The sequence below is a fragment of the Ammospiza caudacuta genome, chromosome 5, assembly GCF_027887145.1.
Source record: "Ammospiza caudacuta isolate bAmmCau1 chromosome 5, bAmmCau1.pri, whole genome shotgun sequence".
Classification (NCBI taxonomy): domain Eukaryota; kingdom Metazoa; phylum Chordata; class Aves; order Passeriformes; family Passerellidae; genus Ammospiza; species Ammospiza caudacuta.
Window position 1 is genome coordinate 53,640,364 of NC_080597.1, and position 15,741 is coordinate 53,656,104.

Sequence of the window (15,741 nt, forward strand, 5' to 3'; positions counted from 1 at the left end):
GAAATATGATAGGGCTGGCTCATCAGCTTCCTATCTCAAAACACGTCAGGGCTGGAAAGCATGTGCCAATACACTCCCTGGTGTATTCCAGTTCTCTTACTGAACAGATCACCCTCACAGACTCTCCTCCACACTTTTGAATTGTTTTTTCCAGTGCCGTCAGCTTTCTAAAATGTGTCACACCATCTTATGCCAGACTGAAGAGGATCAGCTTCTTTTGGACAGGAGAGAGAGACTAGGAAAACTTATAAAGAGACCAGGATGATGAATAAGAAAGTCATCGTTCCTTTTTCACCCATAACTGCACCTTAAAGGTACTTCAAGGCCCTGAGAAAGTTGTTCATGGTGCACATATATCATTGCAAGCATGATGAAAGGAGTATCAGATGATTATCAAAGCCTCAGTGTAGTGTCACTGTCTCATAAAACTAATCTAAAATAACATGGCATCAGCATGGTCAAAATGGAAAGGAAACATCTGTTTCTCCTTTTTATATTAGTGACAATCTATTTGTTAGCTTTAGAATAGCACAGGCTGTCCCACTGATAACAGCCTGGGCTCTGGCTGCTCAGCCCAGGCAGGTGCACAGCGAACTCAGGAGCAGCCTAAGAACAAATAATATGAGGGGCTGTCCTTAGGATGAACTCCGGATCTTTTTCTTTATCACTTTATTCAAAACTCTTAAGGCAGATTCTTCCAAATCTGGTCTGGCTGTATGGATACACAATGGCTGACTGATCACTAATTGAAGCCCAGCAAGTAGTAAAAGCCATGCTTTTCCCTGGGAGGGGCTGGCACTGTCTTCCTTTTCTAACTATTGCTGAGTATTAATTAAAATAAAGGTTATTGAAGTAAATTGACAGATTTCCAGACACTTGAAAGAAATGATATTACATCAGTTATGAATTTTAACAGAGACAAGTGCTGAATTCTGCACCTGGGATGGGACAACACTGGATGTATGGACAGACTGGGGAACAAGAAGTTGGAGACCAGCACTGTGGAAAGGGTGCCAGGGTTCCTGGTTGATGGCAAGCTGAATTCATCAGCAGCGCCCTGGCAGCCAAGAAGACCAACTGTGTCCTGGGGGCATCACCAGCTGGGCAAGGGAGGGGATTGTCCCACTCTGCTCTGCACTGGGGCAGCCTCACCTCCAGTGCTGGGGGCAGTTTTGGGCACCAAAATATAAGGAAAATATAAAACTGCTAGAGAGCATCCAAAGGAGGGCAATGAAGATTGTGATGAGCCTTGAGGAGAAGCCTTATGAGGAGTGGCTGAGGTCACTTTGTCTGTTCAGCCTGGAGAAGAAGAGACGGAGGGGAGACCTCATTGCAGTTACAACTTCCTCTCAAGGGGAAGCCGGGGGGCAGGCTGCCCTCAATCACACATCTGTTTTTGCACAGATTCAGCTTATAGCTAGGTTAGATGTCTTTATCACTAGTGCTGGCAAGTCAATAGAAAAGAGGAGACAGATAAATTGTGAAAGACCAGCAGAAGACTAGCAGAAAGGTGGCTAACTGCTTTTTTAAAATGTTTTGTTCTCTTGTACAGCTTTGTCTTTGTACATGGTGACATCCAAGGCCTAAAACAAATACATACAATATTTAATTTTCCTTACAAATGTTTTGATATAAGGTCTGACATTTTTCCCATGGTTAATCATGAAACTGGGCAGTGTTTCTTACAGTTCCTTTTACTTCACTCACAAAAAACATTCATCGGTTTAAATGGTATGATTAAGGGGAGCAGAGTTGGGGCCAAAAAAGGAAGCAAGCACAGGGAAAATAGATGTCTCCAGTAACTTCTATTGGAATATGGAGCCTTTCACTTAAAATCTGGTTTAAATCAGTAGCTGCTGAAACTCGTTACCAGAAAAAAAAAGATGGATCCTTTGCTGCATGCCCCAGTGTTGAGACTCGCAGTCTCTCGGCAGCTCCACAAGCGTACATTGCACAGGCAGTACTGCTGAGTGACTCAGTTTCTCAGCACCTCCGAAAGATGAAGTCATCATCTGCTTTGCAAACCCTGGGAGGGAGAAACTCCAACCTGTGCAGTTTAGTACCCTGTAGGAAGCATGTATGGGGGAAGACAGCTACTTGACAGTCTATATAAATAAGGTCATTTGTTTGAATTACATGTGGATAGACATTTAAAGCACAGTCAGCACTGACACCATGATAGTGCAATATGGGCTAAATTTGTTCACTATTACACAGCCTGGGGGGTGTCTCAGGACCAGCCTAGGGGTGCCCATATCTCGACCTCTCAGGGTTAGGCTTTAGCATCAGTCAGGCACTGACACCTGATGGTGAGTGCCCAGCGGCTGGCAGTGAGCAGGGAGGCTGTGCCCACACCACTGGTACCCATTTGGCCTGAAAGCGCCGAGGTGTAGGATAAAGTCCACCAATGGTCCCCCTGGCTTTCCCCATGTGGGGAGTGACAGCCACCCCTCCTGGCCCCGGGCTGGGGGCGCCTGGCCGGGAGGGACAAGGGGAAGAAAGGAGGGGAGGGGGAGCGGGAGAAGGAGGCCCCCTCCCTCCTTCCCCCCACCGCGCACCCGGGCTCCTGCGATGTGGTGAGTCACAGGCAGGTCAGGACCGCGCCGGAGGGGCGGAGGGAGCGCGGGGACCGGCTGATTTACCGCTGGGAGCCGCCACCAGCGCGGCGGAGGCGCCTGAGGGAAGGGCGCGGAGAGCCGCCCCGAGCCCAGGTGCCGTGCGGGAGGGAGAGGGCCCCTGCCCGCCGGGGCGCGCAGCCCCTGCCGCCCCCAGGTAGGGACAGCAGCGGCAGCGGGGCAGGGCCGGGGCAGCCCGCGGGGCGGAGGGGAGCGGCGGAGCGGCAGAGCGGGGCTCGGAGGTGCGCCGGGCTGCGCCCCGCTCCGCCCCGCCCGCCCGGGCTGGGCCGGCTGCCGGGCCGGGAGCGCCGAGCCAGCCCAGCCCAGCCCAGCCCAGCCCGCCGGGCGCAGCGCTCGCCCCTCCGGCTGTGGTGCCGGCGCGCAGCCCGCTCCGCTCCGCTGCGGTAAGGACCGGCACCCGCCGGGGACGCGGGATGAGCCGGGAGCGGGGGAGGACGGGCAGAGGCGCGGGGCTGCCTGTGCCCCGCCCGGGAACTTCGCGGGAGCCGCCGCTGCTCCGCGGGGCAGGCGATGGCCGTGCGGGGCAGGCGATGGCCGTGCGGGGCAGGCGATGGCCGTGCGGGCAGGTGATGACCGTGCGGGGCAGGCGATGGCCGTGCGGGGCAGGTGGTGGCGGTGCGGGGCAGGCGATGGCGGTGCGGGGCAGGTGGTGGCTGTGCGGAGCTGGTGATAGTCGTGCGGGGCTGCGGGCTGGCCCCTGCCCCGGCCCGGCTCCGCAGGGCGCCGGGACGCGGGAACGCTGCCGCGGCGGGGCAGGGCAGGCAGCGCTCGCCGGGATGCTGTGGGCAGCGCCCTTGGCCGCAGCCGGAGCCGCTGCCCCTCCCGCCCCTTCCCGCTCGGCAGGAGCGCCGCGGGGCAGTGTCCGGCAGTGCAGCCTGGAACTTCCAACTCGGAGACGGCGGCTCCGCGTTTGTGGTGGCCGGTCCGACCGCCTTCCGAGAGGCGCAGGGTGAGCCTGCGGGATTCCCCAAGTTGGGGATGTGTACTTTATGGTTGCACGGCGTTCTCAGTTTTCTTTGCGGTATGGCCTTTTTGTGTTGTTGCTGTTGTTGGGGTTTGTTTGGGGTTTATTTTTCCCATTTTTAAAAGCAGAATTTGCTTCGAACGGTAAACAAATCGCAAAGGGCTCATATAATGGCATTCCACCACTGTTTCCATGTCAGCATTAAATTATGTGGTCTTAGGCTTTATAAAAATGAATGCACTCCTTAGAAATTGGAAGTTTTGCACATACATCAATAGGGATTAATAGTCAAATAGCAGTGTTGTTTAACAAACTGCGTTTGTAACCTGCAGGAGGTTTATTCAAGCTGCAGTGCATGCTTTTCCTGAAGAACCTATGCCCTGTGTGATAGTTCATTTGCTTTCATCCCACAGGTGCTTTTTTCATTGTCCAGCTGCAAAAAGAGGATGGTGTCTCTTTTTTGTTGTCTTTTTATTTTTAGATCTGAGAGGTTTGGATTCATAATCAGGCAAGATAAAGTGTCTCACATGTTTCTCAGAGAGCTGGTTAAATGTTTACAGATCACACACTGCAAGAGCAAAAAGCTAGCCTTTGGCAGGAGCTGCATGTTGAAAACAAAGTAACTTGGAGAATGACTGTATCGCTTGTTCTTTGTGCCCTAATCCTTCTTCAGCACTGCATGATTCTTTTTCTGTCTTCTAATACAAACTGAATCATTTGGAAACTGGGATATTTTGTAAAAAAATCACCTCACTATTTAGAGAAGACAGTGAACTTCTGTGCCTTTTTGGTGGACAGGGAATGAATTGTCTTTATTATCACATAAGGATTTTCTCTTTTTTTCTCTTCTTTTCCCCCTTTTTTTCTTTTTTGTTCCTTTTTATTCTTTTTCCCCTTTTTTCCTTCTTTTTCTTTTTTTTTTCCCTTCTCTTCAGAGGCCAACCACTGCATAGCAGTTCTTTATTGGTAAGCTAAAGTGCACATATTGTGGCTGGGGAGGGGTTCACAGACGTGTTATTTGCTCAAGTGTAGATGACAGCGCAGCCATAGATGGAGGGGAGCTCACTGAGTCAGGGCAAGGCGGTCAGAAAGCCAAAATTCAGCAGAGGTTCAATGAAAAGCTCATGAAAGCAAAACTGAGTAGCAAATGCTGTCTTCCCAGTACTGCCTTTCCCATCCTGATTCTCCTGCATTTATGGTTTTCTCGTACCTTAGCTGATGACCTGAAACCTCTTCTTGCTTGTCCAGTGCAATCAAAGGGGGCAACCCATCTACTCCTCTTCTTCTATGATCTGCAAATGTCTGCTCTGTATTTTTTCAATTCAGAGGAGAAATTCAAAGCCTGCTGCCTCCCAAATCTGGTTTCCAGAGCTCCAGAGCCTAAGTGGCACAGCTGGCTGCAGTGTAAGAGCAGCAGTCTTGCCTTCACAGCCACAAAGGGAACCTGATGCCGGCAGCCTGCTGTGCTGGGGCAGCCAGAGAGGCAGAGCTGCAGCAGTGGGAGCCACAGAGCACTGGGTGATCTGCTTTGTGCCACGACTGCTTCGTGGTGGGCATGTGTCTAGACTTTATTGCTTCAGGCAGAAAGCGAGGAGAGGTCCTCCATCTCCATCTGTGTTTGTGAAATATCTAGCGTAATGGAAATCCTGCTTGGGCTCCCTCAGCACTACACATAATTTCTTGAACAAGAAAGGGATAGGGTAGCTGAACAGCATTATCTGAAACTACAGAAACACAAAATTCAGTAGGGGGTTACAAGGATCTGTTTGGTGCAAAGCAGAAGGAGTGCATGCAGTGTGTGACACTTCAGACACACCTTGCTAAGATTTTGGGTGGCAACACCACCTTTGTGATGGGCTCCTGTGGAACCCCTATGTCCAGCCTTTCTGCCTCCCTGTTGCTCCCTTGCTGTCTGTCCTTTGAGCTGGTGGCACAACTTCATGTTTCATTAGGCTGTTACCCTCAGATGAACCATCAACCTGTGCATCTTCTCTGCTGTGGCCACAGTTGGTGATTTTGCTTCCTCTGTATTTGGTAATTAAGCCTGTGCAACGCACCACTGGTGGTTGTGCCACACTGCCCAAGCAGCGTGCCATCACCAAGGAGGCAGGGCCACAGCTCCATGAAGAGCTCCATCTGAGGGTGGCATCTTTCTGCTACAGCCAAGATAAGGAGGTTTCTGTTGTTCTCTTGCAAAAATGATGTGTTTTTCTTGGCAGCGGCTTTAAAAATCTCTGTCTCATACATAGCCACTGAGGCAAACATGTTAGCAGAAGCCATTTTTAAATCAGTTTCCTTACCCAGGGGAAATGTAGTATAGACAGGGCCTTCAGGAAACGAATAATTAGGTGACCTTTTTCCCCCCAGAATATCAGGTCTGTTTTATGTAGAGCTGTTTGAAGTCACACAAATTCTCATTATTCTCCAAATCTCTAACCTTGCCTTGTTTAAGATACCTTTTAGGAAATCAAATCAGTGTTTCAATCTAATTTCCAAAGGCATTCAAACACACGCTATGTGTGCTAACTTGTTTCCTCTAGCATTAACAAATCTAGCAAATTGCCAAGCTATTTGCCTTGAGGAAAACTATGATGTTGTACAAGACGATAATGTATTTTTTTCTTTCTCCAATTTTAAACATTAGAGAAAGAAAAGAGAGGTAAAGTTATCAGACCACGTTAGTCCAGGATATAACTCCTTTGAAGCAAACAGTGTTCCCAAGTAGATTGCCATGGTTTTTGATCTGTTCTGGGACTTTTTAGTCACACTGTGATCTTTTTCAGTCACTTGATGTGGCTGAATGGTGACAGAGTCCTCTGGGCTCAGATGGACTTTCACTGAATTAGTTGCAATTGAGTACACCAAATATAAGAGTGGAAAATAGATAGATTTTTTTTTTTTTAGTGGAGATAAATAACTTGAGGGGCTTATAACCCTCAAATTTTAAGAATTTTATAATGCTTGTATTTTAAGGAGAGGCTGTGTACATAAGCCAGGCACAAGGGTGCATGTGGTGCAACAGCAGCAGTGAATGGTCTGAAACCTCTCCTCTGCCTCTCCTCCCAGCACCCCGGTTGCCAGGGAAGCAAGGGCTCCAGAACATTCAATTTTTCAAGCAGTTGTCAATAACAGAAGATTTTCTGCAATGCTGAGGAGTTTAATAAGCTTAAAATTCTTAAATGAAATGCTGCTTTTTCTGTGCATCCTACAGCTCTGATAGTTTCTTCTGCTTGTCCCAAGAAAATTAACATTCAATTGTCCTTTTGTATGGAAGGCAGCAAAAGGTTCTTGTCTGAATTAATGATAAATTTGATTGCAAATGCATGTGGGAGGAAAATTGCCAAATGCTTTCAGAAGATTTTCATTTTGCCCAAGTGTTCACACCATGGCCATCACCATGGCATTTGATAGCTAACCCCTTCATTGTGTACGTTGCAGCTTTAGCCTCCCATTGAAGGGTCACAGTGGCATATCTTTTTTCCTGTAGTCATACAGAAGTAACAATTTTTAATGTAAGTTGCTTTCCTTTACTGCAGTTCCTTCATTTTGATGTTTATCCAGCCAAACACTATCAAAATCTTTTTGACATGTATGGTTATCATTTCTGTGAGGGATCAGTGACCTAGCTTGATAAATTTAAAAGTTCAGCAATAAACCTAAATATGTGACATTTATTGAAATTCATTCTTTGCCATGGAGCTACTTTCTTTCAAAAGTATTGAGAATAGTAAGGGATTGCATCTGCAATTTGATTAAATCTACAGTTGTTACCATTTGCCTTCTGAAAATTGATTCCCTCCCCTCCCTGTCCCCTAGCTTGACATGCTTATTGATTAAAATTTCTGCACTGGCCTAAGCCAGCATATATTTGTTAGTGTTTATGTGCTTCCCAAGCAATTTCAGACAGACTTTCAACTGTGGAAGCCAACTCTATTCCTAAACTATTGGAAATTGTAAGGTTCCTTAGCAATTGTTTTAAACTATATGATGACACATCTTTGAACCCCATTGTACGAAGAAAAAATACCTTCTGACTGGAGAGAGGTTTCCTGTTTATGTGTGCGTTTGCTGGAATTAAGCCTTCCCCTGTGTGTTGGCTGAGTATTTTTTTGTAATCCAAAATGGCAACACAGCAAGTCACCTCCAGAGTTTTTTTTTGGACAGGATACAGGTCTTTTATTTTCAAAATAGCATAGCTGGAGTTGATGATGAAGCACAGGGGCCTCTCAGTTACACTTCTACAAGCAGACTCAGTTTATTGAGGAGGCACACTTATAAAGACATCTAGATGTAAGCAGTGAGTAATTAATTTTTATTGACAATTTTATATTATGTAAGTTGTTCACTTCCCACACAGGAAGTTTTTTTGCTTCAGCCAGATTTTCTTTCAGCATAAGGATATGAAATTTGCCTAATATATAATTTATTTTATAAAATGGCTAGAATAATATCTTTGGTTGTGACTGAACAGTCACATAAAATTTTCTGCTTCTCTTTAGAAAGAGCAGGCCAGCAGGTGGTCTCCAGGTGGTTGCCCTACTGCAGGAAGATGGCATGTAATACCTGAGGGGTTTTCAGCTGCTTAGATATGGGCAGGTGACCAAAAATATAGCACATATGATACTCTTGCCTCCTGGTGTCTGGGGTGTGTATCTTTGTGACCTTGTGGCGTGCCCGTGCACCTACCTGCCATGGCTGACCCTCCTTCAGAGGGGAGAGGAGAGGAGACTCAGAAAGGTATTTTGCCTGCAAGAGTAACAAGGCTGGACCACCATGAATTTAGGCAGTAAAGTTACAGTTATTTATGAAATACAGTGTTAAGGTTTCTGGTTTGCTTCAATTAATGCTCATTTTAAACAACTGTCTGGGACTGGGAGAACCCTGGACTAATGGACTGATTACACGGAGCGTTTGTTAGGGCTGAGAGCCACATGGCCCTGCTGTGGGATGTCCACACCCAGCCCCAGCTTTGCTACCCCTGCCCACATCTGGCAGAGCCGCCCTCAGCTGGATTCCAGCCCTTTATCACCCACCACAAATACTCAGGCCTCCAACAACGCATGTGGGTCTTGGGAAACTGGGGTTTTTTACCTGTTTTTGTGGTTGTGTCACTTTTCTTGTAAGAACCCTGAGCAAGACAGTGACCTCGTGGTTATCCCTGGGAGTTTTGCCACTGACTCTTCATGGACACTGGATTTAGCTCTAGTTTTGTGTGCGTCTGCACCATATTTGAAAAATGGATTTCCTCTTCTCTGACTTTAATAGAAGGCTGATGTATCTTTTTGACAGAAAATTTTTCTCATTAATAGTTGCATAAGTTGTTCAGTCCTGTAGGAGCTATCTATGTTCATCTAAATTTTGTGGAAACAAATCCTTTCTGAGCATGTTTAATGAGCAAGATGAAAACAATTATCATCTACATTTAGAATTCCAAACTTACTTATTTAATGTTTCTTAATTAATGTTTCTTTTTTTGTTTGTTTATTTTTAGTTTGTTTGAGCTGGATGCTGAATCTCACCTTTCTTTTACTTTGTTTTAAAACTAATCTAGCTAGTGAGATTTCAAGCTTGGTAGAAATAGACCTATTGTGCCATTGTTAATGCCTAATACATGACTTTTTATTGATTTGTCTTTAGCTGCATCATAAATAAGAGTGTGTTTTGGATTTTAGTTTGGTTGACCCAAACTAAATCACCAGAACTTTAGGACCATCAGAGATATTAATTAAGACATTGGGGTTTGCTTCTCCCCTCTACACACCCACATCACAGATGATCCTGTGAGGATAAAAGTAGCAAATTTCCAAGTAAGCCCAGCATTCCAAGTAGGCCCAGAGAAAAGTCCCAAATCTGTGGATTGTCCCAAAGTATGACTAGAAAAGAACAAACTGAAATAACTTCACAAGCTTCATTTGTCTTAGATACACACTGGGGTAACTCAGACTTGGATTGCTCTCTATCTTTGAGACTGTTCCACATTCAAAATTGTATTAGGATTTCAGTTATGGGAATTATATATGCTTTTATCTATTGCTGTTTTATATCCTGATATCTGTTATGTGTGTTATTATATGGGCAGTATTATATATACTTTCATATGTCTTCTCATCCACATAGATCAGATTCTGTTTGGTCTGAGAAAGCAGGATAAAAGAGAGTGAGGCAGCTTTGCTGAAGACAATGAGAGGTGTTGGTAGTTGAATTAGTGGTAAAAGTTGATTAATTGCCCTCTCCTGCTGTCACTGAAAATGTTAAATAAGTTACTTTAATTATTTTCAGTTTTCCTGTCTATTTCTAGAGAGGGAGTACTAATTTTACATATTATATATTGCTGTCTTTTAAAACCTTTCCTTAAACTCTTTAGGTTTATTGCTTTTGCTCTTTGGATTAGAGGCCAATATTTTTCCTGAGGGAAAATGTTCCTTGTTAATACTCAGTATTTGATATCATTCTTACAAATGCCCAAAGCTGAAGTAAAAAAAAAAAAATATATATATATATAATTGCAATATTAATAATCTTTTAAAGAGTAAGTAGAATACAAACAGTAATAGGCTCCAGTAAGCAGTGAGCCAATGTGGAGCTCCCGCTCCCTGTGTGATAAAGCACTTCTGCATCAGAGAAAATAATCCAAATTTCACCCTAAAAGTGTATTTACCATCCATTTAGATGAGTGGAAAATGTTGTTCATGTTTGAAGATGCAATTTTGCTTGCAGGAGATGATTGAAAACTATCTTAACTGTTGTTTAACTCTTTTGATGAAGGAAAAGAAAACTTTGATGAGGGAAAACTTTGAACACTTTGCTTTTGCCTTCCTATACATGCTCAAGGATGGAGTGCTGCATGATAATGAGTTTTATCCCTGTGTGTTTGCAGCACTTTCCAATAGTAAATGGGGGTGTTTCCCTATCCAGGATGAAGGTGCCTTTAGTTAAAGTCAGGGTGTAAATTCTATCACCTTCAGTGAAAAATATGCTAGAGTTGAAAGCAGAGGACCCAAATGTGTGCTGTTTTTATGCTTTACTTTGATTTCTTAATTTCCTAGTATTTAGGGTATATTAAGCCTATTGCAGTCAGAATCTGAAATTCCCGAGTGTCTGTTTTGCCTGGTATTGCAAACACTGGCCTCACAAACAAATTACCAGAGTACATGACATGGTGGCAACATTTCACTGTGTCCTTTTCCCTGCTCAGAGGATTGAATAGCTCCTTTTCTAGGAATGTCCTCTCCTGTGACATTTTCAAGACCTTGTCAACTCTCCACCATAAATTTCCACAATGGGAAAATCCTATTGAATCTAGCATGGGAACCTTACTACAAGTTTCTGAATTATCCTATGAAATTTAATATTCAATCTGTTTGTGCTTCAGAACTTCATGTTAAAATCTCATTACATTTTATCTTCCGTTAAATCCCATAGAATTCAGTTATTATTTCTATCAGATTACATTTGATTTTTGTCCTTTTTATCCTGACCTTATGTATACAAAAGAGAGGGATTGCAAGGCATGTCCATTTGTGAGAAAGGGATGATTCTGTCCTCCTGGTTCTATTCAGAAAGACCTAACCAATAAAAGTCACTTTTTTTTTACCTGGATGACTATGGAAGGCTACATGAGAGGAGGTGTTGTGAATGCAGAACATGCTAATAGAAGTTGAGAGAGGTGAGAGCCAGACTTAAGTAAAGTCAGCACAAGTGTACATGAAATCACAAAACTCATTAATGACATTCTAATGGCAGGACTGAAGCCTATGATTTTCATGCAGAGCTGTAAAAAGGGAAAACACGTTGTGTGGTTATTTTCAGTTAGAAGACCTGTTTTCCTGTTCTGTGGAGTTTTCTTTCCTTCCTTCTGAAAATACGTTTACAAAAATAAGTATGTATTTGTTTTTCTTCAGAGGTAAGCTGCCCTAGTAAAATCTTCTGGGGTAGAGCTCAGAGACAACTTTGCTGCTTCCTGAAGATGGCCAAGTTGTGTTTTTGTTTGTTTGTTTTCAAATTGAGAAGTTTTCATATAACATACTTTGAAAAAACTTCTTTTATGCAAATAATGCCACAATTTTCTTGTAGGTGAAACACAAGCTGAGCCAACTTCTGTCTGCAGGTAAGCAGGAATGGCTTAAAAATTCCTTTGACTGCAGTGGGAGAGGTCCCTGCTTATCTGAGCAGAGTCTGTGCACCCAAAATCCCCTTCAGGACACAAAAATAAGGTAACAACCAGTGAATTGTTTTCACAATATAAAAAGCCTTTCAGGAAGCAGCAAGTAGCAATAAGAGGTGGCTTAAAAATAAGAAAGTACCCCTTTCCCAGCTGCAAGAGGGAAATCTAAAGTTATGTTATTTACTGAGACCACCATCACATGCTATTAACAGAGGTAAAAGCCCATCAGTCAAATATTTGACTACTCATGGTTTATAGGGATTTCAAAGACTTATGGAAAGATAATGCCTGTGTCCATTAGCTGGTTACTTAGAAATGCAGCGTTGGTTAATTCAGCCTTTCTGTAAAGAGTAATTATTATCTTCATTAACAATATATAAGATTTTAAAGATTTACTGTTCCGCACCTATTATTCCTGTTACGTCTTCTACATCTCAGTATTTACCCTCTATCATCAATTGCTCATTTTAAATGAGGTAGTATTGAGATTCTGTCATTGCCATTGATCTGTCTTTCAGCCTGTCCTAAGCACCCTGTTCTCTAGTCTTTAGTCAGCTCAACTATCACAGGGATCAATGACACCAATGATAGCATACAGACTGTGGAGTCAAGTCTTGGAAAAGATGATGGCTTCACACTGAAGGAATGTAGCTTATCCTGACCTAGCTTAGGTCCAAAACCAGACCTTTGTGTGAAAGCAAGGTGTGTAAGAGTTGAGATCAGTCCATCCTCACCCCAAACATCTGTATCTTGTTCAAATTTAAAATGCTTAAGTGAGTAATTGTTAATGATAAGAACTCCATATTTTTTGTCTGAACACAACATACACGGTGCTAATAAGTAATACAATATGATTTGAATATTTTTAATAGGAGCAGGGATGTAAAAGAAAATGTTCCTGCTAAATGACAGTGACCTTTGTTCAGTGCCCAAAATATTGAATTAAATATCAACTGTTTAGTAAAACATCATATTTAGAAGCAATTGTTTCACTATGAAGTCCTAAATTAAAAACATACATTTACTGACCAATTTCCAATTTTACCACTGCCATTTTATTTTCTTTTGGATAAACAGACCAAGCTTAATATTATAGGGAAAATCCAGAGAGGCTGCTTTGGCATCTCAAATGGGGTTTAGAGTGAGGTCAGGGCACAAGTCCAACAGAGAGATCTAAAAAGCTAACACTCACTGGCCACAAAACTCTCAGGTGCTTAGATTAACCAGTGTCAGCATTTTGTGCTGAATGCTCCCTGGATCTCACCTGAGCTGGAGTTCTGGGAGAGAAGACAGAGCAGTAAGAGTGTCTCAGTGCTGGCTGGCTCACAGCTCCCACCAAGCTCCTCTGCAGTGCCCAGACAGGATGGAGCCAGGCACGGGTCCTGCTGCTGACAGGCAGCCTCCAGCACCACACGCCGTCCCCTCTCCTCTCCCAGCTGGCTTGCCTCCAAAGCATCAGGACAGCTTTGCCCAGGAGGACTCACATTCCACTCTCTGCATCTTCCCACCAGGACAGGAAGAGGAGGAGAGTGAGGAATGGCCCTGGGGTGGTGGATTGCTGGATCTCATGGCAAAAGGGCAGGAGGGTGCAAGCAGGGGCTGCAGAGAGAGGGCAGGGGGCAAAAGCAGCAGAGACAGTCCCAAGTCCCATTTTAGACCTTTGGCCAGCCTGTTCATGCAGGGATGAGGGCCATCGTTTTAAATCACCCCCTTAATGGCAGGCACCATCCTACAGCTCAGCCTTTCTGCGCTATGTCTGTAGTAAACACCAGCACTAAGCCTTTTGAGTTTTGGAGGTGTTTTGTAAGAATGGATTCATTATCCTCATTTCACCCCAATAAGAAAGGTAAATACCCTCTTGAAGTTTGGAAACAGCCTCTTTGCTTATCTCACAGACTCCTTATCTGGCTCCAGATTTCTAAAGGAAGCATTCCAGGGTCTGAACAAGTCCAAAACCTTGTTCTGGGCCCAGTATAAATGAGAACGTCTGAAGAGCAACAGTTGCACATTTAAGCTTCCCAGGTCTCTTCAAATGAGGGGAGAGGACAGGCTGAAAGAAAGTAAATGAACCAGCTGAAAAATCCTTTCAGAAACAAGCGCACAAAAAAAGATCCCATTAGCATGAAAAAACTCAGACTGCTCAGCCATCCCTGAACTCCTTCTTCAAACTATTGAGCTTTTCAGCATCTTCTGAAGGTCAACACAATATTTCAAAATAAAATCTGTGGCTGACGGACCCTTGCTGAGGGACATCTGCCAAAAAAAGGGAGCTGAGGCTGCTGCAGATCAGCCACTCTTCTGATTGCAGCTGTGACACTCTTGCCTCTGGTGAGAGCCAGGATGTCAGAAAGGCTGGTCCCAGGCCATTTCGGGATTTATGAAGGCCAATTCCTTAAGGTCCTTGGAAGGCGATCATGAATCACCGGTTCACAGCGAGGCAGCGCTCATGCCAATGAGCGTCATTAGCTCCCTCTCTAAACCAAGGGAAAGTAGGGCATCACTTAAAGTGCACTGCAATAACATAAACTTACAGTGACAAAAGCGAGGTCAGCATTGAAAAGAAAAGGTCATAACCTCCTAACCAAACACAGATGGGAAATGAACACTATCCTTGACATTGCTCCTGTTTGATTATCAAAAAGCCGCTATGAAGCTAAGTAGACTATCAGGTTATTAACTTTGGTATCAGGTTATGTATGAAGCTGGGGCATAAATAAAGACCCCATTGCTTTCACTAGCAAATTTACAAACACAGCCAATTCAGTTTTGTTTGTAGCTGTTTTGAGTGTTTGCACCACATTTTCACTTGGGGCAAAGACCACCAAAGCTTTGCACAGAGAGGGTTTGTGTTTGGCAGGGCTGATGATCTCAAACACAGCATTACGCAATTGTGACTGTAGGTTGTGGAGCCAGCTTGAGCACGGAAGGAGTGCAGTCTGCTTTCCAGCCCTAAGTATACCTGCACACAAAGCACAATATTAGCCCAACACACTATCAACCCAATGGACTGTGCCAGGCCAGACCAGTTCCCCCCACAGACGTTCCTAGATGCAAGGAGATGACTTGGAGGCAACTCTGTACAGTGCTGACACAGGTACACCAGCAGACCTTTTTCTTGGTTTTTCCTTTCCCTGAATAAGCCACTCCCAGCAGGCTGAGTAAAGGAGAGCTGGGGGTCTCATTCCAGCCTTTGGGCCAGTTCTCCAAATCTGTGAGCCCAGCTCAGTCACACAGACGTGCTGATCTTGCTGGGACCCTACACAGTTTGACCATGACATCTCAGCTTGACAAGCTGTGTATCAAGCAAGGCATCAGCAGCCTTTTGGAAATCCTTGACCGTAAGTTTGGTTGCTAATTTGCCTTGTGGCTCTTGGAGACACATTAAGTGAGCAGGGTGAAGTCATGGCACACAGTGGCATGCTTTATGTGTGCCCACCAAGCAGAAAGCCACTGCCTGACACCATCCTGCGAGTTCTTTCAGAGGAAAGAACAGAGCCAGCACAATTTCTTTTGCTTAGTATCCTAGGTATTTGTGCCACACCTTGGAAGAATTCAGGGACTTCTTGGGTTTTAGATGCTGATATTAGTATATTTTTTATGACATTAAAAGGAAACTTGGTCATTTGGTGGGCAAGTAGATCCATTGGTACTATTCTAATAAAACATACCTTATAATCACTATTTTGGCACAGTTATCATATATAATATACTTTGCTATCTGTATCTATTGACATAGAGAACTTTTTTTTTTTTAAGAGATTAATGTTTGGCTGTGAAGAGTTATTATCTCAGGGACTCCTAAGAACCATTAGCAGCAAATGACAATTAAACTGCAGGAAATGTCCTGCATCAAGATCATTCATAATTGCTGTGTGAACATTTAGATCAAATCTGTATGCTGTCTTGGTTACTCATGGATATCTGCCTTTTAATCTTTTTCATTTTTATGACCCATGTCATTCCTTTAATTATCACAG

At 44.2% G+C, this 15,741-nt stretch overlaps 1 protein-coding gene across 1 annotated transcript in view; it reads left to right on the forward strand.

The window, feature by feature from the left end:
• Positions 1-2,997: 2,997 nt before the first annotated feature.
• MET (MET proto-oncogene, receptor tyrosine kinase) overlaps positions 2,998-15,741 on the forward strand; it is an 89,491-nt gene continuing 76,747 nt past the window's right edge. Inside the window, exon 1 of the mRNA XM_058804689.1 lies at positions 2,998-3,019. The gene's annotated coding sequence lies outside the window, so the exon portion shown is untranslated. The remainder of the gene's footprint in view (positions 3,020-15,741) is intronic.